The 20,001-nt window shown below is 37.0% G+C and overlaps 1 protein-coding gene across 3 annotated transcripts in view; it reads right to left on the bottom strand.

The window, feature by feature from the left end:
• Window positions 1-20,001, bottom strand: part of PEAK1 (pseudopodium enriched atypical kinase 1) — a 306,357-nt gene that overhangs the window by 48,889 nt on the left and 237,467 nt on the right. The gene's annotated exons all lie outside the window — the stretch shown is intronic.

Here is a 20,001-nt window from a genome sequence, read left to right as displayed (position 1 = left end):
TTTAGATTCACAGAAGGCATATACTTCCTATAAATGTAAATAACTGGTCCTATAATCACAGTAATGGGTCATAAGCCCCAACATACTTGTCTAAACACAAGGCAGTACTTCACCCAGGCTGGTACTTCTTTCTATTTACCTTGACTCATATATACTGAAAATCCAATTTGGTAAAGGAGGTATGGTAGGCTTGAGAATAACAGGCAAGAAGTGAAACAATATTCTTAGGTGATGATGATGGCAGTAGGGGAACTGAATGCTTAAGTGATTAAAGGTAAATATACTCAAGTATTTAGCACATTTACTATGATACAGTACTGTACTCTAATACTATACTGAATACTTTACTATATAGTATTTATTTAGTATGAAGTACTTAGAAAATATTAGAGAGTTCACTGAAGTATTTAGTAAAGGATCAAAAATAACGTTGAGATTAGACTAAACACAGAAGTTAAACAACTCTTTTAATAGGTAAACTGAGGCTTGAAAGGTCTTGTTGCCAGAAGAACAGAAGCAGTGACCTTTGCCTATGCACAGAAAGTTCCTAATTAATTTGATCTATTGAAATCAGTCTGAAGCATCCTGCTGACCACATATCAGTATAGGATCAATCTTACTTATTTTTTTTTTTTTGAGACAGAGCCTCAAGCTGTCCCCCTGGGTAGAGTGCTGTGGCTTCACAGCTCACAGCAACCTCCAATTCCTGGGCTCAAGCGAGTCTCCTGCCTCAGCCTCCCAAGTAGCTGGGACCACAGGCGCCCCCCACAACGCCCGGCTATTTTTTGGTTGCAGCTATCATTGTTGTTTGGTGGGTCCGGGCTGGATTCGAACCCGCCACCTTAGGTGTATGTGGCTGGCGCCTTAGCCACCTGAGCCACAGGCACCGAGCCAATCTTACTTATTTATAACTACCTTTGCCCATCTTCTCCACTCCTCAACCTGTCTGAACTGTGCCCATTGCTATAAAGCACAAAGGGACGGAACGCTTATTAAATGCTGGTGGAGAAACTGGCCTAGTTAGAAAAATCTCAGTGGGCTGGTCAATGAAATAGATTTAAAATATGGCATCTTTAAAGGTTTCTAGGTCTACTAAAAAGTGTTTCTACACTACTACCTAACCCATCAGCTCTTCTTCCTGGTTTCTTTATGAAAAAAAGAAAGAAGGAAAGGAAACATTTGTATACCATTACACGTTACTTCTGATTTTCAATTGGCAGTGAGTCATGATGACATAAGTTTCTTTAAAAGAGATACTTTGTTTGATGGTGTATCATCAGAACATACATTATCTGTGGATTTAAGAGAACACATCTGAAGGGGAAGAAGTGCCTTCTTATCAATCTTTCATTATGGAAATTGTGTATGTGCCTGGATAGAAAAATAAGCTTTGATGTCTGTTGGATATACAACTTCAAAAATATTCTTTCAAAGTTGTCAGAACCAGAGAGCATTCTCTCTATACTGGCAATGAGCAATGAGCTAGAAGTTCCATTAGGGGATCTGGCATTTAGGGACAGTGGTGAGGTGGGGAGGAATCACTCCTTTAGCAGTCAAGAAGGTAGTCTATGTGAGGGAGGTCTCATATAGGAAAGTATGCTGTCTCTTCTCAATGGGCTGCTGTTGGTCATCAACCCCAAAGAGAAACTCCATACAAAGCTGGTTTCTCATAACATGTAGCATCATAAAATCAAGGTAACAAGAGGGCCTACTTCCATGCACAAGCAAAAACACACTCTCAGATATCATGTAATGTTTGCTTTAGATTTGTGTATCACTGAGCAGTTATCAGCATGATTTAGGAAAATGTTCTTTTCTGGGAAAAAGTTAATTTAACCATATCTAATTTCAAAGCAATAAGTATAAAGTGATTTTAAAATATCAGCCCCCAAAAGACCCAAGAGAGAAAAATCATAAAGCTCCAGACATTTCTTATTCTAAAGTCAGTTTTAGAGGTTTTCTAAAAAATTATTTCTGGGCTACTCATCTCTGCAACCTCAACTCTTGCCTTTTTTCTTTTTCCTCTCTATCTCCTGTATATTACTATAATAAAACAAAGCTCTCCTTCCTATTTGTCCAAAAGAGGTGGCAAAGGAAGTCATGATTCCACCAACACATGTCTGTTTTCCTCCCAGGCAATGGGCTATTTACAATAAACCTCAGCTATTGTGGAAACCAGAGAAAGAACAGCTGCTACGAACCTGTGAGTAATTCTAAGGGCCTGTTCCACACACATACATATAACACAGCTCTGTCCTCTGAAGGGCTTCACAAAACAAAATATGGAATGCTAAAAACCAAGAAATATTAAAGACTCACCCACGGTACTCACTAACACAATTCCCCATTAAAGGAGACTTTCACAGGGCCTTCTTGAGTTGTTAATTATGTCCTGAAACTCTGATAAACCACAGATTCCAATGAGTTCTGGAGAGCTACAAGTTGGGCAAACCATGAGAAGAGACTTGAATTATGTACCTTAATATCATCCACTGTATCTTGACCTTTACTTTAGGGGTTTGGTCTGGGAAATATGCCAGATTATCTTTGGGGAGCTATGCAAAGTGAAAGCTAGTTTAATTAACTCCTTGAGGACCAAGGCAGCACAACCTATATTCCAGATGAAGATCCATTTTCATAAGCACATTTTAAATAAGTATACTGGTACATTAAATCACCAATTAAAATAATTGTCAAATATAAAGAATTATACAAATAGAGTTGGTAAAGTAAAATCATATGTATTTATAAATAATACTAAAATATTTAATCTGCTTTTAATGTGATAGCAGCCTCTAAAAAGAGTAAGGATTTTTAAAATGCATCAATGATATGTCATGTTTTATTACTTGAGGGAAGAACATCTCTTTGTATGATTAAAATGGCGAAAGAGAGAGAGAGAAAAAGAGAAGCTCTGAGAGTTCAAGCTTAGATATGGTAACATGCTTTGACCAAAAAATAAAGAATTGAGAAAAAGCATCGGAGAGGATTGACTCTCTCACTATGCATAAACAACACATACAAATCATTCAAGAAGAAAAAAGAAAGGAAAATCTTATGATTAGTTTATCATTAGGTGCATTAATTTAATAAGGGAATTTAATTTTTGACCATTGACTTGTTTCATATTAGACATTAAATCAGAAAACCCTCCCAAATACTAAAATGACATTTTATAAATACAGTGTTTATTTCCTAACAAAGAGATTCACCACCATTTGGAAATGTTTACTGTGACACAAAAAACACTAAGATGGGAATCAGAACCTAGATTGTTTCCCTATTACTTTGATCTTCTGAACACACTTGATGGCAGCATCAGGAGGAAGTTAACAGAGAAAATGAAAATGTCTCCCATTTCGCCCATGAGATAGATGGTAACAAATTCTTTAAAATAAAAATTACATGAAATACGTGAAAACTTCTTATATACTATATGTTATCACATCTTGAAATCATAAACAATGACCAGGGTATCTAGACTGTTTTTTTCCAGTTTATTCAATGAATTTCATTTTCGTTATTATAAAACAGAATATAAAGTAATAAATGGCTTACAAAGAGGAAGTTATGCCTTTTATATTTCTGCTATTTTTAAATTCACATCGAAACAATCCCTAGACTCGTAATATGATGTAGAAAGTCCATAACAGGTATCTGGGTCCCTGATCTTCAGGTTGGGTCAAATCCTGAGTTACCCTACTCTTTGTTCTGAACCCTCAGCATTCCTTCTGCTGTCATAAAAGAAGGACAACATATATTTGACTGCACTTTAAATTTTTCAACAATTTTTTTATTAATGACTAGTTTTTAATTGAGATTTGGTCAGGTTTATGGTCTGACCTGATTCTTAGGAAACCATGCCATCAGCACCACAAAGACAATTCATTTTCTGAACATGTAGGTGTTCAAAGGAAATAATAACACTGTTACAGATTTGTCTGTTATATAAATGAATCCCTTGGAAGGTTATATCTATCTCATCAGTCTGCAATATTCATACATAATTCAAAGCTGCAGAAACAATCTCCTATGGGAAGCTCACTTGGCTTACCCAGGTGGTAGGATTAATCATTACACCATCAAATAAAATAATCTTTTAAATTTTTTCCTAGAAAATTTGTTCAAGACAGATTTTTAAAAAAATTCTATATATGTCTGAAAGTACTTTTTTAAAAAGGCAAATCAAATTCTACATTAAAACAGATTAAAGGCCCTTATGTATGTATCCAAGTATTTCCACAATTTCAGTTTAACTCTACCTTCAAATTCAACCACCTTCATTCAGCTTCAGAAGGGACAGTAAATGAAATCAGACTTCTATGGAGACCATCTGCCTCTTGAGGCAAGTGGTTCTAATTTGCTGGCTCTCTTCAGCAGGTACAGCTGTCTTTAGATACCCAAGACAGCCAATAAAAAAAGGTGTGATTTTACCCCTAAAAATCAAATCAAGGCACATTAGAAACAAAATTGTCCAGTTTTGTTACTGGTTTCCAGAGCTGCATATTTCGAGGGTTTGGGGATGATGGACTTTTGCAGAAATGCAATCTACAACAGCACATAAGAAGAGTTCAAAATTATTAAATTCTATACCTTTGTAAGCTATTAGAAGAGAGAAAAATGAAAAATTCTGTTTCTTTTTGTCTCTCTACCTCTAGGACCCCCTACCAATGTGACATTTCTTAATCCTATCTTAGTTTCCAGGTCATCAACTTGATTTTGCTACACTTTTCAATCACTGACATTCTCAGGCACAAAGTGTTGTGTCCACTGATCACTATCTAGTGTCTCCAATTTTCCACTAAGCCTTCTGTAGTCTTTAACTGAAAACGTCAAACTTCTTATCCTGAACCGAGATTAACCTTTAACTGAGATCTGATGAGTTTCTACTAATAGCTCTAATATAGTCTGGTCAAACAAAGGTAGCCTTTATGGGTGTGAATGAAGTGGCTAGGTCTTGGGATGGGGAAAACTGACAACCATGTGCAAGGTCTTGAATAGAATCTAATTTTCTGACACGGCAAAGATCTACTTTTTCCGTTTTTCAGCAGACATGAATGGCAAATTAAAAGTGTCTTCAAGACACCAGAATGAAGGACAGCGAAGCAGATAAAAACACAGGCCTATGTAAATCACTGTCACCTTCATAATACTAAGAAAAATTACAGTTTTAAAATCCGATGAAATACAAAGTCAGAGTGCCATCTGTGCAAATTAATAGAAAAGATAAATTAATTTTGGAAAAGAGCAATAATATATCTCAACAGAGATACAGAAGTAGCTCCTCAGCATCGTCATTTGGGTCTCGGTTCACGTCTAAAGAATGGGTGAGATGTTAACGTACAGGTCCCGAAGAGGCAAGACATTAGAAGGAAACACCCATAGCCCTCTTTGAGGGGACTAACCCAGGGAGGATATGGAGCGGGCTTTCCAGGGTTCTGGAATTTTTCTGCATGCCCAGAAACACTGGAGAAACAAGTCAGTACATCTTTCTCCACTTTCCTCTTATCTCCCTCTGCCTTTGAGTCAGAGTACGGAGATGCTGAGAAATGAATGTACACTTTGCTCTCTAAAAAATGTAGGCTCACTGAGGAAATGGATGTAGGGTGGGAACGAGATCTCAGAGTACTCAGAACATACTCCTACTCAACACTGCACAAGCTGTGCACTTTTCCATTTAATTCACAAAAACATTTCAGGAGGTAGATGCAATTATTCTCATTTTACAGATGAGGAAACTGAGATCGAAAGAAATGAAGTCAACTCCTTAAAACTGTATGGGCACTTAGGTGGTAGAGTTGGGATAAGAACCAATACTACCTAACTCTAACCTCTGGGTTCTTTCTACTGCACTAGAACCACCAGGAAAGTTCAGCAGTTATACAGACTCATCAATAAATGCTTGATTATGAAGATGAGGACATAAAAATGCTTTGAAAAGGATATAGCTATATTCTACTTTAGAAAAATTCTAAACAAATCTACCAAATAAGTCATTATTTACATCACAAAAACTCCTTAAAAGGGAGCTATTATAGAATGACTGTGTTTATAGATATAGACTGTGTTTATGGCTTCCTATTAATAATCATCACTGCTACTACCTCTACATTTACTGAGCGCTAACCATTGTGCTTAAATATTTATCTTCTAACAATAATGCTCCAAGTTAGGTTTATTATTCCCATAATAGCAAGAAACAATAGTTTCCAAAACTTATATAGTGCTTATTATGTACCTGTTCTAAGCTATGTTTCTCAAAAGAGACACTATCGATATTTTGGGTCAGATAACTCTTTGTTGTGAAGGGGTATCCACACAGCTAGGGAACCACCTCTTGCTTCCTCAGTTGAAAACGACCAAAAATGTCTCCAGACATTGTCAACTGTGCCCTGGGGTGGGGTTGGGGATCTTGTCTCCCTTTCTTATCCCTTAATTTTATAAACTCATTTAAGTCTCACAACACATCCTATTAGGCAGGATATTATCTGTGTTTTGCAAACGAAGAAAATTAGTTCAGAAAGGTTACTCACCTCAGATAACACAGCTAGTAACTAGTGGAGTTGAGATTTGAACCCTGCAGTTTAGCTTTGAGTCTATCCTTCGTATCTGTTTAGTTACAATTATTTTACTCCCTCTTAGTTTAAAGATGAGAAAACTGGTAAGCAGAACTCAAGTAACTAGTCCTAGGTGTCACAGCTAGTAAGTGGCAAAAGCAGGATTCAATCCCAATTCCCAGGAACTTCAAAGTCAATGTTTTAAAATATGCCAATGGCTACCAAACCAAACTTTAATATACCTAAGAATTTCCCGGGGAGCTTGTTAAAGCAGCAGCTTTTCAGCGCCCAGCTGTCGGGGTTGATATAATGCTTTGGGATATGCCTAGGAGTCTGCCTTTATTCACTCCAGGTGATTCTGACACAGCTGGTCCCAGAACTATACTTGGAGAAACTATTTTTCATTGCCTTTCTCTCCCAGAAAGAATAGGGCAATGAGTATAGGAGCAAGATGAGAAAAGTGAGTAGGAAAATTTTAAGTAAAGGAGCATCATTCCTCAGAAGTGATATAAGCATAAAAGAGAAAATAAAATAAATAGTCACAGATGAGAAATTCATAATAGTCTATTAAAAATGTGGAAGGGGGTCCACATTTTTAATGTGGTCACTTTGGGACCATTCTTAAGCTTATGAGGTACATTTTCAGAATACAATTATATATATTCCCCAAATGGTAGAAAATGAGGATTTGGACAAGTATGACATTTATGATTTTTGTTAGAAACCTGGAATGGCTGAAGGCCACTCTGAAAGTATGAAATGTTTGTGACACCAGCCTAAGTCAAGTCTTAACCATATGCAGTAATGTTTTAGTTATCCTATCCAAAGGCAGGCCCTGGGGGAAAGAATCCCTATTCAATAAATGGTGCTGGGAGAACTGGATATCTACATGTAAAAGAATCAAAATGGACCTGCACCTTTCTCCACTTACAAAAATTGATTCAAGATGAATAAAAAGACCTAAATTTAAGGCATGAAACAGTAAAAATCCTCTAAGAAAGCATGGGAAAAACACTTGAAGATATCAGCCTGGGGAAAGAGTTTATGAAGAAGACTTCCGTGGCAATTGAAACAACAAAAATAAACAAATGGGACTTAATCAGACTGAAAAGCTTCTATACAGCTAAGGAGACAACAACTAAAGCAAATAGCCAACCTACACAATGGGAATGGATATTTGCATATTTTGAATCGGACAAAAGCTTGATAACTAGGATCTACAGAGAACTCAAATTAATCAACATAAAAAGAGCCAACAATCTCTTATATCAATGGGCAAGAGAGAAGAACATTCTCTAAAGAGGTCAGACGAATGGCTAACAAACATATGAAAAACTGCTCATCATCCCTAATTATTAGAGAAATGAAAATCAAAACTACCCTGATATATCATCTAACCCCAGTGAGAATGGCCCACATTACAAAATCTCAAAGCTACAGATGCTAGCAGGGATGCGGAGAGAAGGGAACGCTTTTATACTGCTGGTGGGACTGCAAACTCATACAACGTTTCTGGAAGGAAGTATGGAGAACCCTCAAAGAACTCAAACTAGACCTCCCATTTGATTCTGCAATCCCTTTACTGGGCATCTATCCAGAAAAAAAATCCTTTTGCCTTAAGGACACTTGCACTAGACTGTTTATGGCAGCTCAATTTACAATCGCCAAAATGTGGAAACAGCCTAAATGCCCACCAACCCAGGAATGGATTAGCAAGCTGTGTTATATGTATACCATGGAATACGAGTCAACCATCAAATAAAGATGGAGACTATATCTTTTGTATTAACCTGGATGGAAGTGGAACACATTATTCTTAATAAAGTATTACAAGAATGGAGAAGCAAGAATCCCATGTACTGAATTCTGATATGAGGACAATTAATGACCTAGTACATGGTGGCAGGTGGGCGGAAGAGGATAGCAGAGAGAGGGAAGGAGGAAGGGGGGGTCATGGTGTTGATACCGAAAAAGTGGCGCCCCAGCCAGCTCAGCAAGTTCCTCTGTCTTGGTGGCAGCAGCCGACAGAGAAACCGGCAGGTTGGAGTAAGCAGATGGGAGCTTCCCTCCCCCACCAAAGGCTCCAGTAGAGCGGCGCTAGAGGACCTGCTGGCCTGGAGCAAAAGGGGGAGCTTCCCTCCCCCAACAGAGGCTCCAGTAGCCAAAAGAACCGAACACATGCGGGGAAAGACACTGGCGCCATGCTGTCTCCTCACGTGGACTTCCAGCGATTCCTCCAGTGCATCTCTGATTGGTCCGTTTTCAAAACCTATTCACGATTAGTCTATTTTCAAGATCCAAAAGCTCATTGGACAACTGCCCCTATATAAGCCAGAGACCCTGAGCACAGACTTGGGCAGATCTCAGGAGAAGAGCAAAGAGGTTTGGCTCTGTAACACTTGTATCCTGCTCTATGAGATTTGCCCCTTTATAAGAGCTGTAAACACTCACCAGGGGGGTTGCCCCTTTATAAGAGCTGTAAACACTCACAAGGGGGGTTGCCCCTTTGTAAGAGCTGTAAACACTGACAAGGGGGTTTGCCCCTTTGTAAGAGCTATAAACACTTGCAAGGAGGTTTGCTCCTTTATAAGAGCTGTAACACTCGTATTATAAAACCTATCTTACTACTAATCCTACTCTACAAAGAGGTTTGGCTTGTTATAAGAGCTGTAACACTTATACCTGTTGAATAAAACCTATCCTGTGGTCCATCGCTTCATTCTTTGAACCGCCGAGACCAAGAGCCTGGAAATTTAGTATCAAAAATCTGGTATCAGTGTGTGACACACGGGTCTTTTGAGGGTGGGGCACAATAATAAGAGAAACCTTACCTAACAAATGCAATCAATGTAACCTGGTTGTTTGTACTCTCAACGAATCCCCAACAATAAAAAAAAAAAAAGAAACATTCAAAAAGTAAATTTGATTAAAAAAAATAAATAGTATACAGAAAAACATGAGGAAAAAAAAAGGCCGTGGGGACTGAAGAAGCTGCTACAAGAGGAACCACAGTGCCTACACTTTCTACCTACACTTCCAGGGAGCTCTTCCTGAAATGCCACTTTCGTTTTACCTTTCCTTTGTTCCCCATCATCTGTAGATCCTTGTGGCCTTCCAGATTCTACCTGCAGGTCTCTAAAGCCCCTTATGACGATGCTACCATGCATGTTTCCATCCTTTTCCCAAACTTTCTGAGATACACGGCTTCAGATAAACCCATTTATTCCAGACTCAGCCTGTCTTCAAAGATTATTCAAATCCCATTATTACCCATGATATCTTACTATCCATAAGGACACTTTCTTCTCAGAACACCCTTGGCAGGAGACTGAGGATTACAGCAAGCACTCAGTAAATCCGTGTTAAATAAAAACAGCCAGCATCTGAACAGCAAGGCATTAGTAAATATCACCAAGATCTGGATCCACACTACTCCCAGCAGAATCTCTGCCCATACCACCATGGGGTTTGGGATTGGGCTAGGTTCCAGGGTAGAAAGTAAGTGTTGCTAGGGCACTCTCTCTCCACTGGGAAGTCAGAGGAACAGGATACCTTCCCAGAGGCAGAGTGGAGCTTTGGTCACATGCCAGCAGCACAGAAAGGCCCATCAGCTGATTGAGGAGGACATTCCACCTTCTGAAAGTTAGGAGTGGGGGTAGGGGGCTGATCAGCATGTTATAGCTATCATCACTTTGTTGCTTTTAGGTAAGCCTTTCGCTTTGCTATTAATAAATCATCACTATAGAGGTACTATATGAGGATAAATTGCTGGTTCTGGAATTATACCTTTAAATATCACCTGATAACTTTAATCAATACTCTATTGCAGTCATGTTAAATAATCACTGACCGAAACTGTGGCCTAGAGGTCTGAAGGCAGGCCTAGAAATTAGAAAGTCAAATTTAATTTCAACTCTGCCACCAATGCTATTCTGCTATGTCTCTCATTATTTATCTGTAACATGGGTGTAGTGACATTTATAGGGGTATGCATTAATTAGGACATTCACACAAAGTGCTTTTTAGAGAGTGAATAACTATGCCAGTGCTAGGTACTTTAGGACTATTTTGACAGGTCAATGAATCAGAACACCTCACTGCAGCCCTTATTGGTTACAACATGCCTTTCTGTACTCAGGCTGGCAGACACCAAAAGACTCAACAATCACCACCAATGGTGTAACAAAAGCCATTTATGGAGACTAATGGTCTCTGAAATTAGAGTCTGGGCTCTGCCATCTACTTGTAGAGTGGCCCTGAGAATGTCAGTGAACCTCAGTGTCTTGATTTCCTACAAACCAGGAAGAATGTAAAGTACCAGACTGCAGAAATAGCTGAGATAATGGGAATGAAAGTACTGTTAAGAATTACATAATAAGCACTGGTATTTAACTCAGGGAACAGCAAACAAAGCTAACACAAACGGGAAATTATCAGTTTGAATCTTCGCTTTGAAACATTTTCATTATGAGACTCTAAGTAAGTCAGTTTACTTCTCTGGAGTTATGTCATCTCCCAAAAGGAAAAGAAACATAAAGCTGTCTGAAGACCACTCCCATCATGGTGCATATACACTCAACCATTCTGCATCACTCTGTGACTAGGATGAAGGAAGATATTTATCAGTTTTCTCTAAAACACGATTATTTAAATATTCAACAGTAAGGACTTCATTAACTCATCGAAACTTTAGGAACAATATGTCCACAAATGTAGATGTGATCTTTATAAATACTGATAGTACAAAAGTTTTTTTAGAGCAAAAATCTATGTGATCAGGAGAGCAAGCAGCTATTTTCAGCTTCTGTCTCCAATTATTTTTTCCTTTATGAGAAGTAGGAATTTGATCTTTAGAGGCCAGTTTGGTCCAAAGAATGAAAAGAAGACTTTGATAGGATTCTCTTAGTAAAGCACAGAGACAAGCTAAGTTTAGATATAACTGAAGCACAGGCATTAAAACAATTCAAGCCTCCAGATGAATTTTCTAGAGAAAGACATGACATTTTACCATAGTCCAAGAAGTGTTGAGATTTTAATTTTTCATAGTATTGTACATACATACATGTACATTAGGACATGCAGACTCTGGTTACTTTAGTGAGTGTCAAACCTTTCTAGTGTTTGATTGGAATGGCTATAGGTCACTAGCATGCTTGATATCTACAGATAAATCTGATATTAAGCGTAGTCCAGGGGTTAGCAATTTTTTTTCTGTAAAAGGGCAGAGAGTAAATATTTTATTTAGGGTTTGTGGACCCTGTGGTTTCTACTGTTCACCCCTATTGTTGCAGCTCAAAAGCAGCCGCAGACATGTAAAAGATGAGAGTAGCCATCTTCCAGTTGTACTTTGCAATTTACAAAAACAGGTGACAGGTTGGATTTGAACCAGAGACTATAGTTTGCCTACTCTTGAACCCTGGAGTAGATTAGAGGGCTACCAGGACTGACTCCTGGGTTGCTGAGGAGTATAGTTTAGCTACCAGGTCTCTGAGAAGATCAAAAAGTATGCCCAATCTAATCTGCTTGTTCAAACCAGAAGTTGGCTGGGGTTTGCACAAAATCCTAGCTGTACTATACACAGCTAGATTCCTGAGATGGTTCTGGGAGTCCTAAAGAAGCTAGACTTACATGGCACTCTAGAATACATGTTGGGGGGGGGTCTTTGTTAATTGGGAGCATGATGTCCAGGATTGTTAAGTATTAGAAATTTTCAGAGGCCATTCGAGGAGCGAATGATATTCTTAACGTTGCCAGGAGTACTATAGTTATTTTCTTAATCATTAGACTTTTCTTATTAGAAAAAATAATCTTAAATAAAAATTATTTATTTATTTCTTTAAGAGATGAAGTCTTTCTATGTTGCCTCGGCTAGACTCAAACTCCTAGGCTCTAGCAATCCTCCTGCCTCAGCTTCCTGGGTAGCTATGACTGGAAGCACACACTGCTGCACACAGCTGAACTGAAATTTAAGGATTAGTATATGATTGGCAATACAGCTTGTTAACTAATTATGAAAAAATTATTTATACAAGGGTGGGACTAAGTGCCTAAACTGGGCAATTTGTATTTGGTGGCATTCTTATATTCAGGGACATAATTTGGACATGGAACTTAAGTTTGACAGTGAAACATGAAAACAAATATAATTTTAGTTAATAACAAGAGTTTACCACCACTGTTTACTGAAAAAGACTCATAAAAGGGTATATATCAAGAAGAAGGAAATTGAACCCTGAAGGAAGGAGAAGAAAAAAGTTATAAACATGGATATATCTAAGATAAAGAATGATGTGATGGACAGTGACAGTGCTCGGGGAGTTTCTTTACATTGGGAGGTCAGTGAAGAATTTTCTGAGACGATTAACATTTAAATTCAGAGCTGAATGACAAGCGACCAGCCATGCAAAGATCTGATGGAAGCATTCCAGAGAGTAGCTGATAAAAAGGGCTTAAAGGAGAATGACGTTTGGCTTGTTTGAGGGACAGAAAGTTAGACAGGTAGGCAGAGGCCAAATTGTGTAGGAACTTCCTTCACTATAGTGAAACAATGGGATTTGGATTTTAAGGAGTATTTGGCTATTCTAAAGAGACGCGATTACAAGGGGCAAGAGATTAGGCAGAGAAATCAGTAAGGAAAATACTTTGGTAAATAGATGAGAAGTGATGGTAGTTTGGACAAGGGTGGTGTAGAAGTAGAGATGGAGAAAAGTAGATATATTTGTAATATATTAATATTTTGGATGATGAATAAATAGGGCTTGATATTTTCTAAGTAGGGCGTTAGGGGAAGAGAAGAATCGAGGATGGAGTCAGTTTTCTAGCTTCAGTCATGCATGGATCGTGTGGCTGTTTACCAAAAAGGGAAGACATATGATGGAATGAATTTGCAGGGAAAAATTAAGAGCTCTGTTTTGGATATGTTTCATTTGAAATGTTTATTTGAAGTGGAGATATCAAGTGGAAAGTTCATGCGAATCATGATGGAGAGGTCCAGGATGAAGTAACTGGAGTCATCAGAATATTAATATTTAAAATTTTGATACCATATGATGCTTAGCCAGGGATTAACCATTAGGGCTTTAAAGAACCTTTTTTTGTATACTTTTATGATGGGGGGAGGGAAGCTTATCTTTTGAAGAAAATGAAATATCTATAAATGAAATAAATTAATAATAAATTGACAATTGTTTAAGTGTGGTTTCTGTGGTAAATGGTGGATTCTGATGTCTAATCTGCTTTTTTTTCTTTTTTCACATTTTTCTATAATGAAAACTTAAAATGGAAAGAAAAGGGGCCGATTTTAAGAGTTTCAATTAAAAGGTAATCCTGTAGTACTGATTCCAAGGTCAACATATAAACAAGGCACTCAGAAGGAAATGAAGCCAGAATAACTGGAGGTTCATGAACAAGATGGTAAGATTGAACCCAAGAGGGCAAGACAGATGCCACATATATAGGGCCTTCTTCAGTGTGGAAGTATGAATAAATTTACATTTAAGAAAGAGCATGTGGTTATTCTCAGAATATTAAGACTAATATCCCTTAATATTCTTAGATATTAAGCAGGGGCAAGATATTAAGCAAGGATAATCTTAAATTTTTGTCCTCTAAGAATAATTTTGTATAGGTCAACTCCGATTGCTAAATATTATGCTAAGTTCTCTTCAAATATTATCTATGTAGTCCTCAAAATATCTCTATAAGGTATTATTATTCCTATTGTATTCCTATTCTCTCTTCGGCTCAGAGAGATTAAGTCAACAATCAGAACTTCTCAGTAGTAAAATCAGAATTCAAATCTTTGCCTCTAGTGCTGGCATTTTTCTCACTATACAATGTTTATTCCCCATGTCATGGACCCCAAAGAGTTACAGAGATGGTAGGCAGGTAGGTATCAGTCTAAAATGACAGCTGAGAAATCCCAACTGGTCACAGACAAGACTATCAAATTAATTTCTCTCTCTCTCTTTTTTTGAGACAGAATCTTCTGTCTTCAGGGCTAGAGTGTAGATGCAATAGTTCATTGCACCTCAACCTCCTGGACTCAAGTAATACTCCTGCCTCAACCTTCCAAGTAGTCAGGTCTACAGGTATGTGTCACCATGCTTGACTAATTTTCCTATCATTTTGTAGAGATGGGGAGGTCTTACTCTTGCTCAGACTGGTCTTCAACTCCTGGCCTCAAGTACCCTCCTACTTTGGCCTCCCAGAATTCTAGGATTACAAGTGTAAGCCATACATCATGCCTGGTTCCAAATTAATTTTTCTTAATCCAAACTAGCCAGATAGAAATGCTGCCTACATATATATTCCTGAACTAAAATCTGATCCTCTGGTATCTCATCTTCTTTTAAATACTACTGCCAGAAAAGGTCTTTTTAAAAGAAACAAATTAAAAAAATCAGCCAGGAGCAATGGCTCATGTCTGTAATCCTAGCACTCTGAGAGGCTAAAGTGGGTGGAACATTTGAGCTCAGGAGTTTGAGACTAGCCTGAGCATGAGTGAGACCCCAACTCTACTAAAAATAGAAAAACTAGCTGGGTGTCATGGCAGGTGTCTGTAGTCCCAGCTACTCAGGAGGCTGAGGCAAGAGGATTCACTTAAATCCGAGTCTGAGGTTGCTGACTCTTGGTGATGGCACCCCAGCACTCTACCCAGAGTGACAAAGTGAGAGTCTGCCTCCAAAAAGTAAAAATCATGTTACTTTTCTGTTTAAAAACACAGCCTGTTTCAGTGCTTCTGAAACTTTACAATTAGTTGTTCTTCAGAGGTGGCCTCTGAAAGAGAGAAATTAGAAATTGAGAACTACAAGGGCTCTTGTTTGTGTGGCTTTTATCTATTTCCATATATAATTACTAGTTCTTTTAGAAAAAACCCATTTTTTCTTGGCAACATTTATAGAACTGGAAGACATTATATAAGTGAAGTATAATGGGAATATAAAGTTGAATATCACCATGTTCTCACACTCCTATATGGAAGCTAAAAAAAAGTTGATCTCATAGAAGTAAAAAGTCAAACACAGGAAACTAGAGGCTGGGAAGGTTAGCAGGAAAGAGGTAGAGATTTGTTAAAGAATATAAAATTACAGCTAGACAAGAGGAATAAATTTTAGGGTTCTGTAGCACTATAGGATGACTACAGTTAACAATAATACATAGTTTCAAATAGCTAGAAGGAGAATATTAAATGGTCCCAATATAAAGAAACGACAAATGTTTGAGATATGCTAATGACACTGATCTGATCACTATACATATCACATTACTATGTACCCGATATATACATATATCTATCACTATGGACCCCATAATATGTACAACTGTTATGTCAATTAAAATTTTTAATTAAAAAAACAAAAACCCTTTAAATATTAACCTAAATATTTTTTTCAAATCTCTTTAATATCTGTCTTAATTGAGGACACCCTAAGTCTTATATTTGCTTCTGTATTCAATCTGCTGTGATATGTTGCTTTGATTAAAAAATATGAAAATTTAGTCTTATCCAGATTTATAGGTAAAAGGGGGAGAGTATTTTAATAGCTTTTTAGATAACTGTGGATATTCTTCTGTGGCACTACATCAGAAATTGCTAAGTGGTGGTTTCTTAAAAGTTAGTTGCAATGGAATCTGAAACCATTACCAACAAATGTTTTGTATTGAGTTACATTAAAACCCCTTAGTCTAACTATAAATGGACCTCATTTCACAATTCTGTCCATGCATCAGGCTATTTGGAAATGACTGAGGTATGCAGATTCTCCAAATGTTAACATATTTCATTATATAATATTTTTAAAAACTCATGTTAATTCCACCAACAATCTCATTAGAAAAACGTTTAAGTGTTTAGGAAACTGTCAAGGTCCTGGTGGAAAACACAAGTTTAAAAAAATTCTTATTAAAAAATTCTTACTTTTGCTCAAAAGCATGAATTTTTATCACTGACAACAAATACAGTTGCTTGTTTTCCTTGAACTAATAGGTTTGCTATGTTCATTCTTAAGAAATTATCTGCCAAACACTCAAGGTTGAATAACCCCAACTGGTCTGTTAGTTGTTCTTTGGAGGTAGCCTATGAAAGAGAGGGCTAGCTCAAACTTTGTAACTCAAACTATTTCACAAGTGTTTTTCTTTGAGATAACCATCATACTTCGGCATGCAGGAGAAGTACTCTATGTGTACTTCTCACTTTATCATAGAGAATTAAAAAAAAACAAAACACAAGCACTCAAGGATTGAGATTTAATAAAAATTCCAAGGACATACTAAAGTGAATTGGATTTTTTAAAAAAATTCCTACTATAATATGGTACCAGGGTTTTGATTTGTGCTAAGTTTCACCCACTTCTGATTATTCTGCACCATCAGTGCAAAACACAGTAAAAAAAGACAACTCTCTTACTATAATTATGAAAACAGTGAACTTTGCATGATCACTATTTGACCTTACGTTGTCCATACTTTAAGAGCCATTTGTGTATTTTTTAAATTAAATTAAAAAAAAATTTCAAATGACAAGTAATTCTATTTATGGGGTACAATGTGATATTTTCAGATATGTATATATTGTAGAAAGAATAAAAAAAGCTAACATATCCGGGCGGTACCTGTGGCTCAAAGGAGTAGGGTGCCAGCCCCATATGCTGGAGGTGGTGTGTTCAAACCCAGCCCTGGCCAAAAATTGCAAAAAAAAAAAAAAAAAAAGCTAACATATCCATCACCTCATCTACTTATTGAGAAATTTAAAATCTATTCTTTTAGCAATTTTGAAATATGTAATGTACTACTTTTAATTACAGTCACATGCTGTACAATAGATCACTAAAACTTACTTCTCCTTTCTAACTGAAATTTTGTACCCTTTGACCAACATGTCCTCATTCTCTGCCCACCCCAATCCTAGCCTCCAGTAACTACCATTCTAGTTCCCCCTGTAAATGCAAAATTGCATGCACTGAACAATCATTATCTTTCAGACTAGCCACATGTCCTGTTTCTATTCTCCATCATTCTCATCTCTGTGAGTCTGCATATATTGTTCCTGTCTTTTCCAACCAGCTGGCAAAATCCTTTTTATCTTTTAAGATCTGGTTTGGGGAAGAGGGAGAGGGATTGGCGTGGTCCCACTTAGTGGGCACAATGTAAGTGTATATGGAAATCTCTTGGGTGAGGGACCCAACTAGAAGAAGGACTCTACCTAACAAATACAAACATTGTAAACTAGTTGTTTGTGCCCTCACATCAATCTGAGATTAAAAAAAAAAAAAAAAAGATCTACTTTGTATTTCATTCTTGAGAAGTTTGTGTTAAGCTGATTTATTTAATTACTCTGTCTTTTGTGGTTCTGATTCTGCACATTGTTTTAAAATCTATCACACTGAGGGGAAGAGGAGCTACTAACATTTTAAAGTACCCAGTATGTGCCAGACCCTGTGCTAAGTTTTTTATATGTTTTGTAATTTAATTTTCAAATTAATTCCATGTAATAGGTATCATTACAGCACTGAAAACTAAAACTGAAGTCAAACCAAGGCCCTTTATTGTTTCAGCATAATCTTTCATCCTATTTGTTCCAGGGCCTATGGCCCAGTTAAAATATTCAATTTGTATCTTCAGAACAGTCAAATAAATGAACTTAGTAACTAATCCCATTATAAAAGGCTTTATAAAGTCCTGCACCTTTCAGAGCCTGAGGTCTGGGCTTCAGTACAGTATTTTTTCTTTCTTCATTCTTCATATACAGCTTAGGTTTGAAATCTTCATTTGCTTATAGAAAAACTATTTTCATTTCATTCAGCATGTGTTCCCAGCCGTGGGATGGTAATTTAATGATCACACTGCTATGAAGCCAGAAACACAAATGTTGACATTTGATAGTAATGTTTTTCCTTTCAAAGTTGCTTCAAGTAAATACCAATGGTATATCCAAGTAAATGAGGTAATTATTAAAAATGCAAATGGTATGTATGTGTATTCATGTTTTAAAGTTTAAAATTTAAACTTTTCAAATAGTTAAAAACATTATTGAATACCTCTTTTTCTACCTAGTCCTAATGTGTTTCAAAGAAAAACTTAATACTTCAATCACAGCTTTCTTAGACAACAGAATGGATTTTTGGCTGAGACCAGTTGTACTGAAGTGTAGCCTGAGGATCAGCAGCATCAGCCCTGCTGGGAACTTGTTGGAATTGTGAATTATCAGTCCCTACCTTGAACTTCCTGAATTAGAAACTCTGGGGTGGGGTCTAACAATTTGTGTTTTAACAGCCCTATGTTGATCACAAAATGGTCAAATGTGAGAACCAATGAAGCAAATCAACTGTGCTGTTTGGATTCACGAACTTACATATAAAAAAATTAATAACTTTTAGAAGCTATGACTGGCCTAGGAATAAACAAATCTGTGAAAATATAAGCAGTATAGTAAGGGGTCTGCCATGCCCAGGGGTGCCAGGGGTGGGCTTCCCTTAAGCTAACATATAGTGGTATGCAGCCAAAGGAGAGAGTTTCATTCCACAGAAAAGAGGCGGAATAATTTCTTGGTTCTACCTTCCAGCATGGGGATAAATACACCACAGCCATACTTAATTAGGTAAAGGCATTTATTGAACTATAAAAACTGTCTGCCATTCCCTCCTAGGTAACTCCAACCAAGCGCTATTTAAATTGCCTCTTTTCTAAATAAAACAGTAATCTGCAGTACATGCATTTTATTACTACTGGAGTACAACATTCTGTCACTGAGTACATTACCATGGAATATAACATTCAACTACCAATGACTAGCCTACTCTTTTTCTATGAATATATTACCACTATTCTAGTTGCTTTACTGTTACATGGATTTAAGGAAAACAGGGACTTGCTTATATTTTAACAATTAATTTGGAGGTATGTAAAAAGCTTATTTTAGTAAAGAATATATATATAAAACTTCCTAGCATTTTTTCTAGGAAAAGTGAAGGCAGTAAGTGTTCACTTTGTTTTTTATTATACTTTTCTGAAGAAAAACTGGTGAGAGAATTTGCCCCATCAGAATTGCCATGTTCTTGAGAGAAGTGGCCGGGCCAGGTAGAGAAGGTTTATTGTAAATCAGGAGGGAGAAGGACTCAGAATCAAATTGAGGTCTCAGGTCGTATCTTGTTTAAAAATAAAAAGGACAGGAAATATAAGGACATCATCTTATTCGTCACAAACTTTGATAAGAAAAGTTCCTAGTTTTTATTGGTAGTTAATTAATTTTATTTATAATACAAATGAGAAAGAACTTAGCCTTCCTAAACACAAATGCTTACATGAATCATTACAAGTGAAATTATAGCAATTTTGTTTGATCTAGTGTTCATTAACAATGCAATATTATAGGAAGAATACAAATTAGGGTTTGAATTCCAGCTCTAACAAGTACTAGCTTTGTGGCTATAGCCAATTGTTAATG

The sequence above is a fragment of the Otolemur garnettii genome, unplaced genomic scaffold (genome assembly GCF_000181295.1).
Source record: "Otolemur garnettii isolate 467f Iridium unplaced genomic scaffold, OtoGar3 scaffold00011, whole genome shotgun sequence".
In the NCBI taxonomy this organism is placed as follows: Eukaryota; Metazoa; Chordata; class Mammalia; order Primates; family Galagidae; genus Otolemur; species Otolemur garnettii.
The sequence above is the reverse complement of the archived record's forward strand: the minus strand, read 5'-3'. Positions and strand labels throughout refer to the sequence as shown.